General features: G+C 38.4%; 1 pseudogene; it reads left to right on the top strand.

The window, feature by feature from the left end:
* The first annotated feature begins 487 nt into the window (after window positions 1-487).
* Window positions 488-587, top strand: LOC118934034 (U6 spliceosomal RNA; annotated as a pseudogene).
* The last annotated feature ends 14,476 nt before the right edge of the window (window positions 588-15,063 follow it).

Raw genomic sequence — 15,063 nt, 5'->3', positions numbered from 1 at the left:
TGAACCTACCTCTCTTGACAAAATAAAGTGCATTAAGCATTCGTTTAAGTTTAGGATTATTCATGTTGATAGCATTATTCTTAATATCTAAAACATGCCAACACAGTGGCCATTTTTGGATGAATGGACAAGAAAAATGTGATAAATGCATACAATAGAATATTATTCAGTCTTAAAAAGAAAGGATATTCTGACACATGCTACAAGATGGATAAACCTTGAGGATGTGATGGGAAGTGAAATAAGCCAGTCACAGAGATAAATACTATATGATTCCATGTGCATGATATCCCTAGTCAAAATCAGAGAGAGAAAATAGAATGGTGATTGCCAGAGGCTGGAGGAACAAGGGAATGGAGAGTTGTTTAACGGGTATAGAGTTTCAGTTCTACAAATGAAGAGAATTATGGAGCTGGATGGCAGTGGTAGTACCCAATATGAAAGTACTTAATACCACTGAATTGTATGCTTACAAGTGGCAGAGTGGTTACTTCATCAGTACATACACTAAAATTAGGATAACACAGAGAATAGCATTTCCTCTGTGCAAGGGTAACATGCAAATTCATGCAGTGTTCCATATTTTTTTAAAAGTTCAGATGGTCAAATTTGTGTTAAGTATATTTTACCACAATAAAATGTTAAATTTAGATTATATCACAATAATGCATTATTGTTTCAGCTATCTAAAAATTTGCCTTCTAAATCCCAAAATGAACAAAAATTATTGAACTCAAGATATTTTTTGAAACAGCTACCTATTGCTAATCCGTCAGCACCAAAAACTGGAAAAAATCTGTAATCTGTTAATGAAGCAATTTAAAAGCTTTTTGTAGCACCATGAAGAGCCAGTTTTAACACTTTTAGAATAAAAAGTATCTATTATGTCAGACCAAGTTGTTCGCTCCTTGTTTCTGTGATAATGTGAATGTTTGGGGATCACAGAAGCACTTGTCTCTGCACTTGAGCTGCATTGTGGGGTAGCTTCACTGGATTTGTTACCCTCAGATTTATCCTTGGAGGCAGCACAGCAGCTTTGGCAGGTAAAGGAACTGTCTTTGTATTGAAATGTGCTGCTTGGAACACACTCCCATCTGTTTTCTGTCGTTTACACAAAGCATTAGTTCATTTCCAGGGGTTCAACAATTCTAATTCTAAAGGTTAAATTCACACACAGGGAAGCCCTGTGAGATTAGAATTCCTATTTTAGACAACATGTGTCCTTTTGCACCGTGTGCATGCCTTGCTATCTCTGCATTATCTGGCTGCAGAGTCATTACACTGGCACTTCTTTTCTCTGTAAACTTGTTCCCGTCTTCATCCTGATGTGATAGCACAAAAAGATGAGCAAGTCCCAGGACTAAGAATGAAGACATCTGGAGCTTATGATAAGGAAACTCCTTGAACCTAGGAGTTCTGTGTATCTCTCTTTTTTCAGGTCCCTTTACACTTTCTAGACATGCTGAAATCTTCCCTATTAAAAAGGACTAGTTATTTGGGAAACTGTGAACTTGCTTTATAGCTACAGATAGGGTAATCACACTTCCCAAATGTTCTGGGATAAATTCAATTTTAAATGTTTATTCCTACTGTCAGACCATTCACTAGACGTGGGGTTTGGAAAATAGGTTTCTTGAGCTGAACAGTTCTATTTAAGCTTTATTTTGATAAAGTCAGATCTTTCACTTAATGTGAAAGCTTGTCACTTGTGTGTATGGGTAAATAATGGTTTAAATGATTGTTTCATTATAATTTTTGTGTGTTTGTTACTTTATATTAAAAAGGAAAACTTTACAGTAATGACTTGCCATGGCTGAATAAGCTATGTCCTGCTTATGAGGAAATTTCCTGAGATGCTTTGGTCAGAGTATAATGGTTTCAGAAGTTCTCACTAAATGCAATTGACTGTAGACAATTGTTTTCGTGCCACCTTGGCCTAAGTCTAAGTAAATTTTGGTCTATAGAATAAAGCTCCTTGAGCAAATTGTGACTCACTGTTTCTCACATTAATGATGAATTGGTATCAGTGGTCATCTGGGCCAGGCATATTTTGGAAAATAGATCAAATAGGTTTGAACCTTTTGAGGAGAGAGGCAAATGTGATTTTCTTAAATTGATAAAAGAAAAATTAAATATATGAACTCAAATTGAGTTAGTGAGCTTTTCATACTCAGTTATTCGGAAAAAAGGTGTACATATGCAGACTTCAAAACTAGTCCAGTAAAAATGCCAGTTAAAACAGAGCAGATACTCCCACTGAAGAAAATAGTTGATATAATTTTTATGTATTTGGTATCAGCTTTGTCCCAGAGTAAGAGGTGGCGGGAAAGAACCAAGGTAAAAATATCACTTTGGTCATGGGCCATTAAGAGTCACTTTGTTTTAGGGAGGTATAACTGCAAAATTCTGAATTGTAGCGGTTCTATGGAATCAGAGAGTTAGAAATGTTGTATTTATCTTAATCTTCAGGCACTAACTTAGGAAGACCACTTTTTAAAAAAGTTAATGCCTACTCTTTTGTTTTATAAGGAAGCATAGAAGTGAGGTAGTGACCATAACTTCAAAAGGAGAAGAAAGGGATTGGATTTATGATTCTCTCTTTGTGGTTGTAACTTTTATTCCCAGTGTCCTGAAATGTCATGATTTTCTGCCTTGAAGGGGCTCTCTTTCTATTCATTGTACTCTTCTCTGGACCCCTTTCAGTCTACAAACTTATGCTCTTGGTAAGCTCATGGTAATTTTCTTGTATTAACTTTTAGTAAATTCCCTGTCCTATATTTTCCATTATTGGGTATTTATGCCTGCATGTATGCTCTAATTTTCTTATCTTTGTCAGTTATTTTCCATCTGTTTTTTGATGTCACAACCTGAGTGGCATCCTCATATTTACCTCTGAATATCACTATTGGTTTTGTTTTTGTATTTTTGGTATCACGTGTGTAATTTCCAAGAGGCATTTTAACTTTCTTAACATTTCTTTTCATATTCTCATGCTGTTTTTATGTTATGCAATACCTGCTTTTTTAAATTTTATCATTAATCTACAATCACATGCAGAACATTATCTTTACTAGCCTCCCCCCTTCACCAAGTCCCCCCCCCCACAGTCCCCCTTACAGTCACTGTCCATCAGCATAGTAAGATGATGTAAAATGACTACTTGTCTTCTCTGTGTTGCACAGCCCTCCCCGTGCCCCCCCCCACATTATACATGCTAATCATAATGCCCCCTTTCTTTTTTCGCTGCCCTTATCCCTCCCTTCCCACCCATCCTCCCCAGTCCCTTACCCTGTGGTTACTGTTAGTCCATTCTTGGGTTCTGTGATTCTGCTGCTGTTTTGATCCTTCAGTTTTTCTTTGTTCTTATACTCCACATATGAGTGAAATCATTTGGTACTTGCCTCTCTCTGCCTGGCTTATTTCACTGAGCATAATACCCTCTAGCTCCATCCATGTTGTTGCAAATGGTAGGATTTGTTTTCTTCTTATGGCTGAATAATATTCCATTGTGTATATGTACCACCTCTTCTTTATCCATTCATCTACTGATGGACACTTAGGTTGCTTCCATTTCTTGGCTATTGTAAATAGTGCTGCGATAAACATAGGGGTGCATATGTCTTTTTCAACCTGGGCTGCTGCATTCTGAGGGTAAATTCCTAGAAGTGGAATTCCTGGGTCAAATGGTATTTCTATTTTGAGCATTTTGAGGAACCTCCATACTGCTTTCCACAATGGTTGAACTAATTTACATTCCTACCAGCAGTGTAGGAGGGTTCCCCTTTCTCCACAATCTCACCAACATTTGTTGTTTGTCTTTTGGATGGTGGTGCAATACCTTCTTTTTAATCTCTCTGCTTGTATTATAAATTATTTTAAAGCACTCTTTGATTTTTACATTTTGTTTGTAGGCTTTTCTACTACAAGTATATGTATTGTTTTTGATTTGAGATTTGATTGTTTTTTAAAGATGAGAGTATCCTCAAAATACCTGGCTTAAGACACAGAGACCAAAAAATGTTCATTAGCATCTCCATATATGTGGACAGGTCTTGTCAACAGGTCTGTGTTACTGTGGAGTGTTGGGTGTAGTCTCACCCATTTCCCCAACAAGGTCACCAAATGTCTGTATGTTGAGTTTCTTCTGTTGCAGCATCTGTTTACCCAGAGGGAAACCTGGTTTCCTGCTTGAGGATAAGGCTTGTGGATGTCAGTCTGGCTCCTGGAGTTCTGGTCATTGACTGGGAAAGGAGACTGATTGGTTCGCCATTCAGTAGCATTTATATTGTTCTCCCATTTTCAATTCAGTACCTCTACCTTCCCCTCCAGTGTGCTCAGTTTCCTGCCTCTACATCCTCTCTGGATAAACACTTCCAGAGGAGTTATCTCCTGTCTTGAAAGGATGTGGGTGAAGTTGGAAAAGGGATATGAGACTGAGCTGATCTTAAAATATACTCCCAGTCATCTTTTCAGCCTCATCCATTCATGACCATGATTTCCAAGGTACAGGTTCCCTCCAATTCCTGACAATTCTTTGGTGCAAATTAGCTTGATTCTTGCTGTCTTCTAATTTTTTCCATGCTGCCTCCTTGCCAAATGGAGCATTTTTTTTTTCTATTCATCCTTGGTAATTCTGGTAAATTGCTTTTTGTTTCTCAAGATTTTATTTTACTATGTTTTCTTTTTTTTCTGTTCTGTGTCTTCATGTCCTTTTGCATATTTGTCATGTTTTTTTCCTTTGCTACTCATGTAATTGAGTTTGGGGTAAGCTGGTAAACATGTGTATTCAATTGGACATGTTTAAATCAAAAGTGAGTTTATAGTGTTTTCAACTTTTTAGTCAGAGTCACATTTGATCCTCTGATGCTTGTTTTCTTTGTGTTTCCTTTGAAAGATTAATTAGATGATGGGGAAATCTAAACTTTATGATCTATGATATTATCCCATTTGGGTGAATTTCTAAAAGTTTCTTCATTATCTTCATTACTTTTTTATTCCCTGAAAGACAGTTGTGAGGGGAAACCCAAATTATGGATAATGTGAGTACAATTCACATTTAACTTTGTAGCATTTGCCATGTGTTACCTTGGGTTTCTGTGGTGTGGAAATTTACAAACAAGATTAAAAATGTACTAACCTTCCAGTCTGCATTTTGTCCATTTTTCATGCAGTGTCCTCAAGTTTTCCAGCCTTGGGGTCATCCTGCATCCAATATCCAAATTAAAAAGACCCCATCCATTTGCACCCTAGCCATATGATTGCAGGAAGTCTCCTTCCTCCTAGAGTACTCACCCTTTGTCATTCTAACACATGGCCAGGTTCTAACAAATCCCTCCTGCTTGTTAACCTTTTTCCCGTCTGCTGCTCCAAACTTCACTGTTGACCATGTTTTTCCTTTCTTGTGAGTATATCTCCAGGTTGCTGGGTTTTCTCTCCAAAATGCTTTCCTTCAAGGTTGGACACAGACTCCTTTCTTTCCTCACATTAAAGCTAATGCCACTCTGTAATGTTTCCTGAAGATTCAAGAGTAACAGAGTAATAGCAACACAGGGTAGGAACATGTAGCATGAGATGTAAGACAGTTCTGCTAAAGTCATTTGGCATATCCCATCACCGAGGTGTCTCCTCTTAGTCTTTAGTACTTATCCTGTTGCTGATTCCTACTCTCCCTTTTGATATTTGGGGCTTCTCTTGGCTTTTTGCAGATACAGACACAAACAATAGCTTTTTCTGGTTTCAAGCAATGGAAACAAACCAGTTTATACTTTATAATTTTCCACAAATGTACTTAACTGTTCAATTGGAAGTAGTTCCATATTAGGCTACTTGGCCAGTGTCCAGAGCCATTGCTGTGTTGGTATATAGGAATTTAACTTGAATGTCTAATCAAGAGATAGCAAGGTGATACTCTCAGCACAAGGGAAGTACCTCTCCAAAGATGGATTTCTGTATCTGTCTTTCCGCATTAAATTAAAAGTTAAAAATAGCAGAAAGCTCTTTAAATGACACTGCATCCATGATGTATAACAAACAGATTTACCATTTGGTAACCTACATTCCCTTCTTATAAATAGCTTTCACATTGTCTCCATCATAATTTGTCCGGTACTTTTCACAGCACTTTAGCAATATTGTCTTACATGATCCTCACATATTATATGATAGAAATGCTTTTGTTTTTCTTCTCAGTTTGCAGAGAAATAATTGGAGCACAGAATAAGTGAATCATTTAAGATCTCACAGCTAGTAATTCGTAGAGTGAGAATTCGAATTCAGGTTATAGAAGCCTGTGCTCTTAAACTACGTAAGCAAATTTTTCTCCCCATCCCAGCAGATTCTAGTAAATGGGTGAGCATGTATCAGCTGACCCACTGGTGGGCAAGAATTCTAGACACAAAGACATGGGTTAAAGACTTGATCATTATGACCTCATAGACCAGGTGTCTCAAGATTCTAGAGCTCATCAGAATGATGCCGGGGTTCTTGTTCACAAAGCTGAAGAATGAGCTTCACAAACACTCAAGGTAGGAGAGCAAGGTACAGGCTTTTATTTAGAAATAAAGTGAGAGAATAGAGCTCGTGGCTCATGCCAGGAGGGGACAAGAGAGCCCGTAGTGGTGCGTTGTCTAGGGGGTTTTATAGGCAGTTGAGGATTTTTCGAGAACATGAAAAAAACTTAGGGGTGTGGACCTGCATCACCTGCCCTGTCCTCAAGCTGGGCTGGGTCATAGTCTGATTGCCAGGGCTGACAGCGGAGTCACGGGTTATGCTGATACCCTTGCAGATCACTCAAACATTCCAGGCCAAGTTGCTCCTGGTCTTTTGACCTTTAACTGATCTCATTGAAGATGTCTATTTTCTTAGGTATCTTTCTCTAGAGAATTAGTGTGACCTTGACTTTACATAATGCTTAACAGAGTTTCAGTGGGGACTTCTTTGCCCATTGTTACATTGCTCTGACTGTAAATATTCCGCCCTGCTTTTCCCAGAGGCCCTCACCCTACTCTGACTACACCCACAGTCCCTGTCTCAAGAAGGTGAAAGGAATTTCCTCAGGGCAAAGTGTGGGTTTTTGTAATCTGAGCTATTGCAACTCCTTCTCCAGATGTCTCTCCCTTTCCCACCTGCCATGTTAGGTACTGTGGGTGGCTAACTGACTGTGGGGGGAAGAAGTAGAAATTAGAGTGAAATTTCGAAATACTGCAGGGAGGAGGATGTTTTGGAGTTGTTTTCTTAATTGTTTTGACCTATGCAAGTCTTACGAAGTAATTTCTACTGTGTTGTAGTTCTTCTTTGTGGCTGACTGACATGAGGCCTACGAAATATCCAAATTTCTTGCAAGGTAAATCTGTGTCTTCTTTGAAATTTTTCTAGGAAGCCCCAAATGGCCCTAACTATTAAAAAGGATAACTGGTAGCTTATATGAAAAATGTAAGCCTCTTAAAATCAAATACTGGAATATATGGATAATCATTGGAAAGCTGTTGCTCAGAACCAGAGAAAATTTCAGGTAAAATGTAGAAGAGGTACAGAATACAACTAAGGGTAAGGTGTGTGCATGTGAAAGAACAACTGTTTACCCTTGGCTTGTACATTGATCTTGGCTTTTGAGCCATCAAGACGGGGAACTCATTCAGCTCTTTTTTTAAATGTGGCTTCATAAATTATTCAGCATATTTACCCAACTATCATGTAGCTTAAAATTAGATTTAATTCTCTGAAGCATTCCATGTATAATTCTGTCATACACATCGTAGAACTAAAATGTTTGTGATTAAACATGAGGGATCGCTAATGTCACATTGGTTAATGCCATTCTATATATACAGTTGTATTGATAGATAACAAAAGGAAAACATAGACTTACATTTGCTGTGGTTGGACTGTTTTGTAGAGAACAAAAACATCATATATGAATATTCTGAACTTTTTTTCTTAAAGATATAAATAATAGAACAACTTTCTCATCTTGAAATAAAAATAAGTGCATATACAGTGTAGTCATTTGTTCAGTTGCAGATAGATATTCAAAAGCTACAAGATCAAGATCTAACATATTATTCTCTACTTATTTTCTCTCTTGTTCTCCATTCACTCTATTAGGTTTTCTGTTTTTCTACTTTACTCTTGTTAAAACGCAAAGTTCAACTGAGTAAATTTTAAAGATCTTAATGGCTTTATTCAATGATTCATGAATCGGGCAGAATCCCATCTAGCAGATAGGAAGGAACTCTGAAGAGCTATACAAAATGAAAGGCTTTTATAGGCAGAAGCTGGAGCAGGGGTGGGGTGGGGAGGGAATGAAGTTTCTAGCAAAGAGTGGATTGTTTCAGGCAAGGTCACCTTCTCTTAGGGGTCGGCAGGGGTCTGTTAGGCAGATTATCTCACTAGTGCTGACCAGGCCGTTACAGAGTGACTGGATATAGGTTGCATTCCTGGGAGAAGCTGAAACTTCAATTAGATTAAGTCTGGGTTTGCTGACATGGGGCTTAACATGTGACTCCTTGTTGGGCCTATTGCCTCTTTTTCACATTCTATTTAATCAAAACATTTTTCTTGCGGGCATTTTGTGTCCTTTCCTTTGTTTTATATCATGAATGAAATCCTTGACTACTTCTGCATTCTTGTTATGTTCTTATTCTAAGGGGCTGGCATTAACTTGTAGATCAGGCATGGACCTGGAGCTTCAATATATTTCCTTAAAGTTGAGAATTTATGCAAACTAGAACCAAAGGAGTCTCATAAGTAATTTTCTCAACCAATGAGATAAATGAAGGGCTGATAGAGGACATTGTGTTACTTCCTTGATGTTGAGTAAAGCTAAAGTCTATTTTAATGCAATAAATTGAGTTTGCAAAAATTTGATCTTAGAAGCAACTACTCTGTCATCTTGATGTTTTTCCTGTCTCTATTTGCAGCTTCTAGCATTATTCTTTCTACTTAAAGACCTACTTAAATCTTTTTTTAACATGCACACACATACAAATGGTCAAAAGATTCTTATACAAAAGACTTTTATTCCTTCATTTTACCAATATCCCATCTCCATATTTTGGCTTTGATATTTTGCAAATGTGTTCAAAGATTTATGCATAACCTGCACATAGTAGTTTCTCTCTAAACATTTGCATTCTGAGTCTAAATACTATGCATGGGCTAGATCAAGCAAACAGGAATTGTCATTTACTGTAAGGAGAAATTGCCTGGTCAACTAATTTCAGTCCGCAGGAAGATGAACTCAAGTGTCAGGTCTCCAATGTAATGCTTAAAATGACTTTTTAAAATCAGTGCTTAATAGGGAAAACTAAATGGCCGGTTGAGGAGAACTGAAACCATACTGAACTAACTAAATCAACCATATCTTGTCTCATATCTTTTTGATGTGCATAAATATATACAACTGTATTAGTTAGAATTATAGGAATGTATGAAATAGAAACCAACCCAAAACTACTTGAGCTGTATGTACATTTCTCATTTCTCTTTCTCACGACCTACATGCTTTTTTTCAGTGTTTCAGTTTTCTTTGTTAAGTCCCACAACAGGAAAATAATGTCATTTCTGCAGCTCTCATGTTTGCATGTTACATGTCCAGCAGTGCACAAACACTGGTTGCAGTCTTAGCCCCATTTAAAATTTCGCAGAGGAGAGTATCTGATTGGCCCACTTTTTGTCAGTTATCTGGATACGGTCTAACGATCTCTGGCAAAGGTAGTAGGTACCAATCTGTGTGAATTGGAGGAAAATAAATCACGGCTGGCAGAATCCCCAAAGTATCACTTGAAAACTACAGATATGACATTGGCATGGCTATTGTGCTAATTAACAATCTCCTTTGATGTCAATGAAATTCTTAGAGTCCTTTTCCAGATTTCTCTATGCTTTTATTTTCTTTGTTCAGCATGTATTTCTCATTAATGCTTTTGCTTCTTTCTCTATAATACTTTTAGTATTGTTTTTTTGTTTGTTCCTAGGCTTGTTTCCCATGTTTACAAAATAATTGCTACGGATTTAAGCATCATATCCTCACCTAACAGTCTAGAGGCCAGAATGCACAGGAGACTGTTCTCGGAAGGTCCCCCCACAGATACTCTTTTGTGCTTCATTTGTTATAAATATATCACATGCCCTTTCCTAATAACTGATAAGGGGAATGTAATTACCTTAATCAGCAAGGACTAATTAAGATTCACACTTGATGTTAAAGAGAGGCATAGATTCTGTTCCAGAAGTAGTTGGTATTACCTGAACAAATTCCAGCTCTCATTAAAGAAGAAGTAGTGGTGGTGGTGTTCATGGTGGGGAGTGATTGATGTAGTTTCTGGGTAACCTACCAAGAATGTCTGCTATAGTCTTTTAACTTCCTGGTGTCTACAGATGTGACATTTGAACCTAGTTCTTAAACTATATCTGCAAAGGCTGAAAAGTAGATTTCCTAAGTGGTTGCAAAAAGTTTGAAGTTTTGTATCTAAATAGGAGTGCCTGTTTCTAATGTTACTGGCATTTTTTCTATCATCTCTACTGCAAGAGGTTATTCACAGAAACTTTCTCATAATTAGTGTTTTAAAATTTAATTCAGATTCTCATAGTGTACTTTTTGAAATAGCTTTAGCATAGAACTGCCCTCTGTGGCACCAGTGGAGGAAGAGTTTCTCTCATTCCGTGACTCTAATATTAGAATGCATTGAAATTACCACATTTGTGTGTTACAGTGGCATTTTCTGGGTCTAAGTTCAGAAACTCTGACAGTTTGGCCTAGGAAACTGTGTGTTTAACAGGTACCCTGGAGATGCTTGAACATACATATTCTTTAGACCACTTTTGAAGAAAACACTATTAATGTGCTTGGAATCAGGAAATGAATCTTCTAGGCCTGAGTGCTGCTTGGAATATTAATCCTCTTACCCAAGAGCCTTAGCTTCTGACGTTGTTTATCTTCCACTACAAATATTATCTTTGAACACATCATTCCCTAGGTCATTCCTCATCAGCAGGCTCATTGTAGGGGTGCTTTTCACATGAACTATGCATTGCATATGGGGGTTTTATAGAACTAGACACTTGCATTATAATTGCAATTATTCCCCAGGGCATTTTAGTAGGTATCGGTGTTCCCCCTTCCTTTATTATTAATATAGATTCTTGATTGAAAAAAGAATGCAGTGAGGAAATAGTTTCTAGCAACTGACAAAATTCTGGCTCAAGTATACTTCTCAGTTTTTTGTTAGACTATCGCTAAAATAAAATGTAGTCACCCTTCATACATAGTATGTGGCTGTCAGTAATGCCTTGGCTGCCTTGATCTTTCAGAAGCACCAAAATAACCTTGTCCATCTTCCTCACCTTTGAGCTTAAATCACATCACCTTTAGAAAGTCAAGTTTCCTGAGATCAACTCAGTAGATGCTCACTCCAAGAACAAGGTCTGGACTCTGATTCTTTTTTCCTCACCCTCTCGCTGGTACATCCATATCTCTTATTACAATTCTTGTGTGTGTCCTTATTTTGGCATGTATTAAATTGGGGTTCCCTGGCAAAAATATGTGTGTGTTCACTATGCTTAGCATATTGCTTTGAAAAACATCTACATGAAGTAAGAAATGAATATGATCAAACCTACCAGTCTCACCTACCACATACCACTAATGGATGGCCTATAGCTTCCTGAGAGTAAGCCTTACATTCCCTAGAAGAATCCAAAGAACTGAGAATCTCCACGCACATGAAAACATTGTCTATAGACTGATGTATACGTAACATAATGTACATTCATATTTGTAGTATCAGTTATGTACACACTTGTAACTTCAGGGGGAAAATATTTTCCCTGCCTGGGGCAAAATACCTTTGAACCGAAATCAGTCAAAGGGAGAAATAAAGTGGGAGAAACCCATTCATTGCTTACAATCAGTCATCCACTTCCACTTGCCTATGTCTCTTGTGACCCTGCTGCAAAACAGGACCTGACCCTAACTCTCCGGTCCAGATATACCCTAGCTCTCCCTGTAATTACCTATTGATATGGAGATGCACTAAGGCCAGGTGAGAGATTCTGGAAATATTGCAATTTTACCCACAGCCCACCCCTACAGAAATCTTGCCTCACAATCTATTCACTCCCCATCTTCTGCAGTAGCCCCTCTGCAAGAAAACTGGAGCACTGTAACCAGACTACATACCATAACAACAGCAATAAAATAATGATAATCCTCAAGCCGGAGGATTCAGCTAAGTTCAAAGTCCTACGCAGATTTTGTCCATAGCTCTCCCATTTCACAGGCAGTCAGTAGCTGAATGGCTAGGGTGCTCAGAGCAATCTTATGGCAGCAGCAGCCAGTGGGGAAGGTCCAGGCCACAGGGACCATAGATGAAAATAACCTTAAGGACGATAAGATACATGTTTTAATGACACCAGCATAGGCAAACCTTGTCTATCAGGTAGGATGCATGCAAGAGAGTGGTCCTGTTATAGGACAGTGGGAGAGTGGGATCTCATCCCTGTCTAGTATACCAGATTTTCACCCCTCTCCCTGTGCAAGTTACAGATGGGCAAAACATAGGGCTATGGGAGGTACATGCATTGGCCATAAATATAAAACAAAACTTCCCTGTAAGATGCTCTTACCTCCCAGACTTTTTGGGTATACTACTGTGATCTTTGGGAGTCACTATGCTGGTACTCCAGGAGCACACACGAGAGCGTCCAGGCCTTTTCCCCAAGGTACCAGAAGGGCCAGCCATTGCTGGTCCATGCGTCAAAATGTCCAGGGCCACGTCCACTCAACAGTCTCCAGGGTTTAATGCAGTTGGGGCTAGCAGCAGGATGTTGCTCTGCTGGCCATATCCTGGATTCAATAATTCCTCTTTGGTTTGCACATACACTTATATAGGAGAGGCAGCAATGTGTGTTAGCATGTCCACAGGGCTTAAGGCTCCTTTATGGGGCTGCTTACTCAAATGCCATAGCACTGTCCATAAGCAAACTGACCAGCCCCATAGACTGTTGAAAAATACTCTTTCCAGAGTGGTAGGAAGCTATGGGGAAACTCCTAATTGAGCCCATCACAGACACAGATTGTATTTTCTCCTAATGGATGATATGACCTTTTTTGAGTTGATTTGAAATACTATGAGGGACCAGTATTAGGAAATATGTCCTAAATTAGCAGAACATATACTTTTGGTATAATTTCTGATATCAGCCCCAAAGGTAAAAGGGCAGCAATACATATAGCTTCTCAGATCAAGTGCAAGTCTCCCATGAGTAATTCCTTCACTAGAGATCTTTGGCAAAAGGAAGCCAGGCCTAGATCTAGGGCTGACCTGAATAGTTACCCAACTTCTGCTGAGGTTCTCTATCTATAGCCAAATAAATTGGAAACTTAATCTAATCATATGAATGCATACACGTATATGGTGCTGCTACTCTGAAACCCTCTGTACGTGATGCACATATTAAATCAGTACCAATCAAATACCTAGGAATAAATCTAACCAAGGAAGTGAAAAACCTATACCCTGAAAACTATAAGATACTCTTAAGAGAAATTAAAGAGGGCACTAACAAATGGAAACTCATGCCATGCTCTTGGCTAGGAAGAATTAATATCGTCAAAATGGCCATCCTGCCCAAAGCAATATACAGATTTGATGCAATCCCTATCAAATTACCAACAGCATTCTTCAATGAACTGGAACAAATAGTTCAAAAATTCAAATGGAAACACCAAAGAACCCGAATAGCCAAAGCAATCCTGAGAAGGAAGAATAAAGTGGGGGGGGATCACACTCCCCAACTTCAAGCTCTACTACAAAGCCACAGCAATCAAGACAATTTGGTACTGGCACAAGAACAGAGCCACAGACCAGTGGAACAGAATAGAGTCTCCAGACATTAACCCAAACATATATGGTCAATTAATATATGATAAAGGAGCCATGGACATACAATGGGGAAATGACAGCCTCTTCAACAGTTGGTGTTGGCAAAACTGGACAGCTACATGTAAGAGAATGAAACTGGATCATTGTATGACCCCAGACACAAAGTAAATTCGAAATGGATCAAAGACCTGAATGTAAGTCATGAAACCATAAAACTCTTAGGAAAAAACATAGGCAAAAAATTTTTGGACATAAACATGAGCGACTTCTTCATGAACATATCTCCATGGGCAAGGAAAACAAAAGCAAAAATGAACAAGTGGGACTATATCAAGCTGAAAAGCTTGTGTACAGCAAAGGACACCATCAATAGAACAAAAAGGCATCCTACAGTATGGGAGAATATATTCATAAATGACAGATCTGATAAAGGCTTGACATCCAAAATATATAAAGAGCTCACCCACCTCAACAAACAAAAAACAAATAATCCAATTAAAAAATGGGCAGAGGAACTGAACAGACAGTTCTCTAAAGAAGAAATTCAGACAGCCAACAGACACATGAAAAGACACTCCACATCGCTAGTCATCAGAGAAATGCAAATTAAAACCACAACGAGATATCACCTCACACCAGTAAGGATCACCACCATCCAAAAGACAAACAGCAAAAAATGTTGGTGAGGTTGTGGAGAAAGGGGAACCCACCTACACTGCTGGTGGGAATGTAAATTAGTTCAACCATTGTGGAAAACAGTATGGAGGTTCCTTAAGAAGCTCAAAATAGAAATACCATTTGACCCAGGAATTCCACTTCTAGGAATCTACCCTAAGAATGCAGGAGCCCAGTTTGAAAAACATTATATGCACCCCTGTGTTTATCGCAGCACTATTTACAATAGCCAAAGAATGGAAGCAACCTAAGTGTCCATCAGTAGATGAATGGATAAAGAGGTGGTACATATACACAATGGAATATTATTCAGCCATAAGAAGAAAACAAATCCTACCATTTGCAACAACATGGATGGAGCTAGAGGGTATTATGCTCAGTGAAATAAGCCAGGCAGAGAGAGACAAGTACCAAATGATTTCACTCATATGTGGAGTATAAGAACAAAGAAAAACTGAAGGATCAAAACAGCAGCAGAATCACAGAACCCAAGAATGGACTAACA

Source organism: Manis pentadactyla, chromosome X, assembly GCF_030020395.1.
Source record: "Manis pentadactyla isolate mManPen7 chromosome X, mManPen7.hap1, whole genome shotgun sequence".
In the NCBI taxonomy this organism is placed as follows: domain Eukaryota; kingdom Metazoa; phylum Chordata; class Mammalia; order Pholidota; family Manidae; genus Manis; species Manis pentadactyla.
Note: the sequence above shows the minus strand (reverse complement) of the source record. Positions and strands in the feature narration are given on the sequence as shown.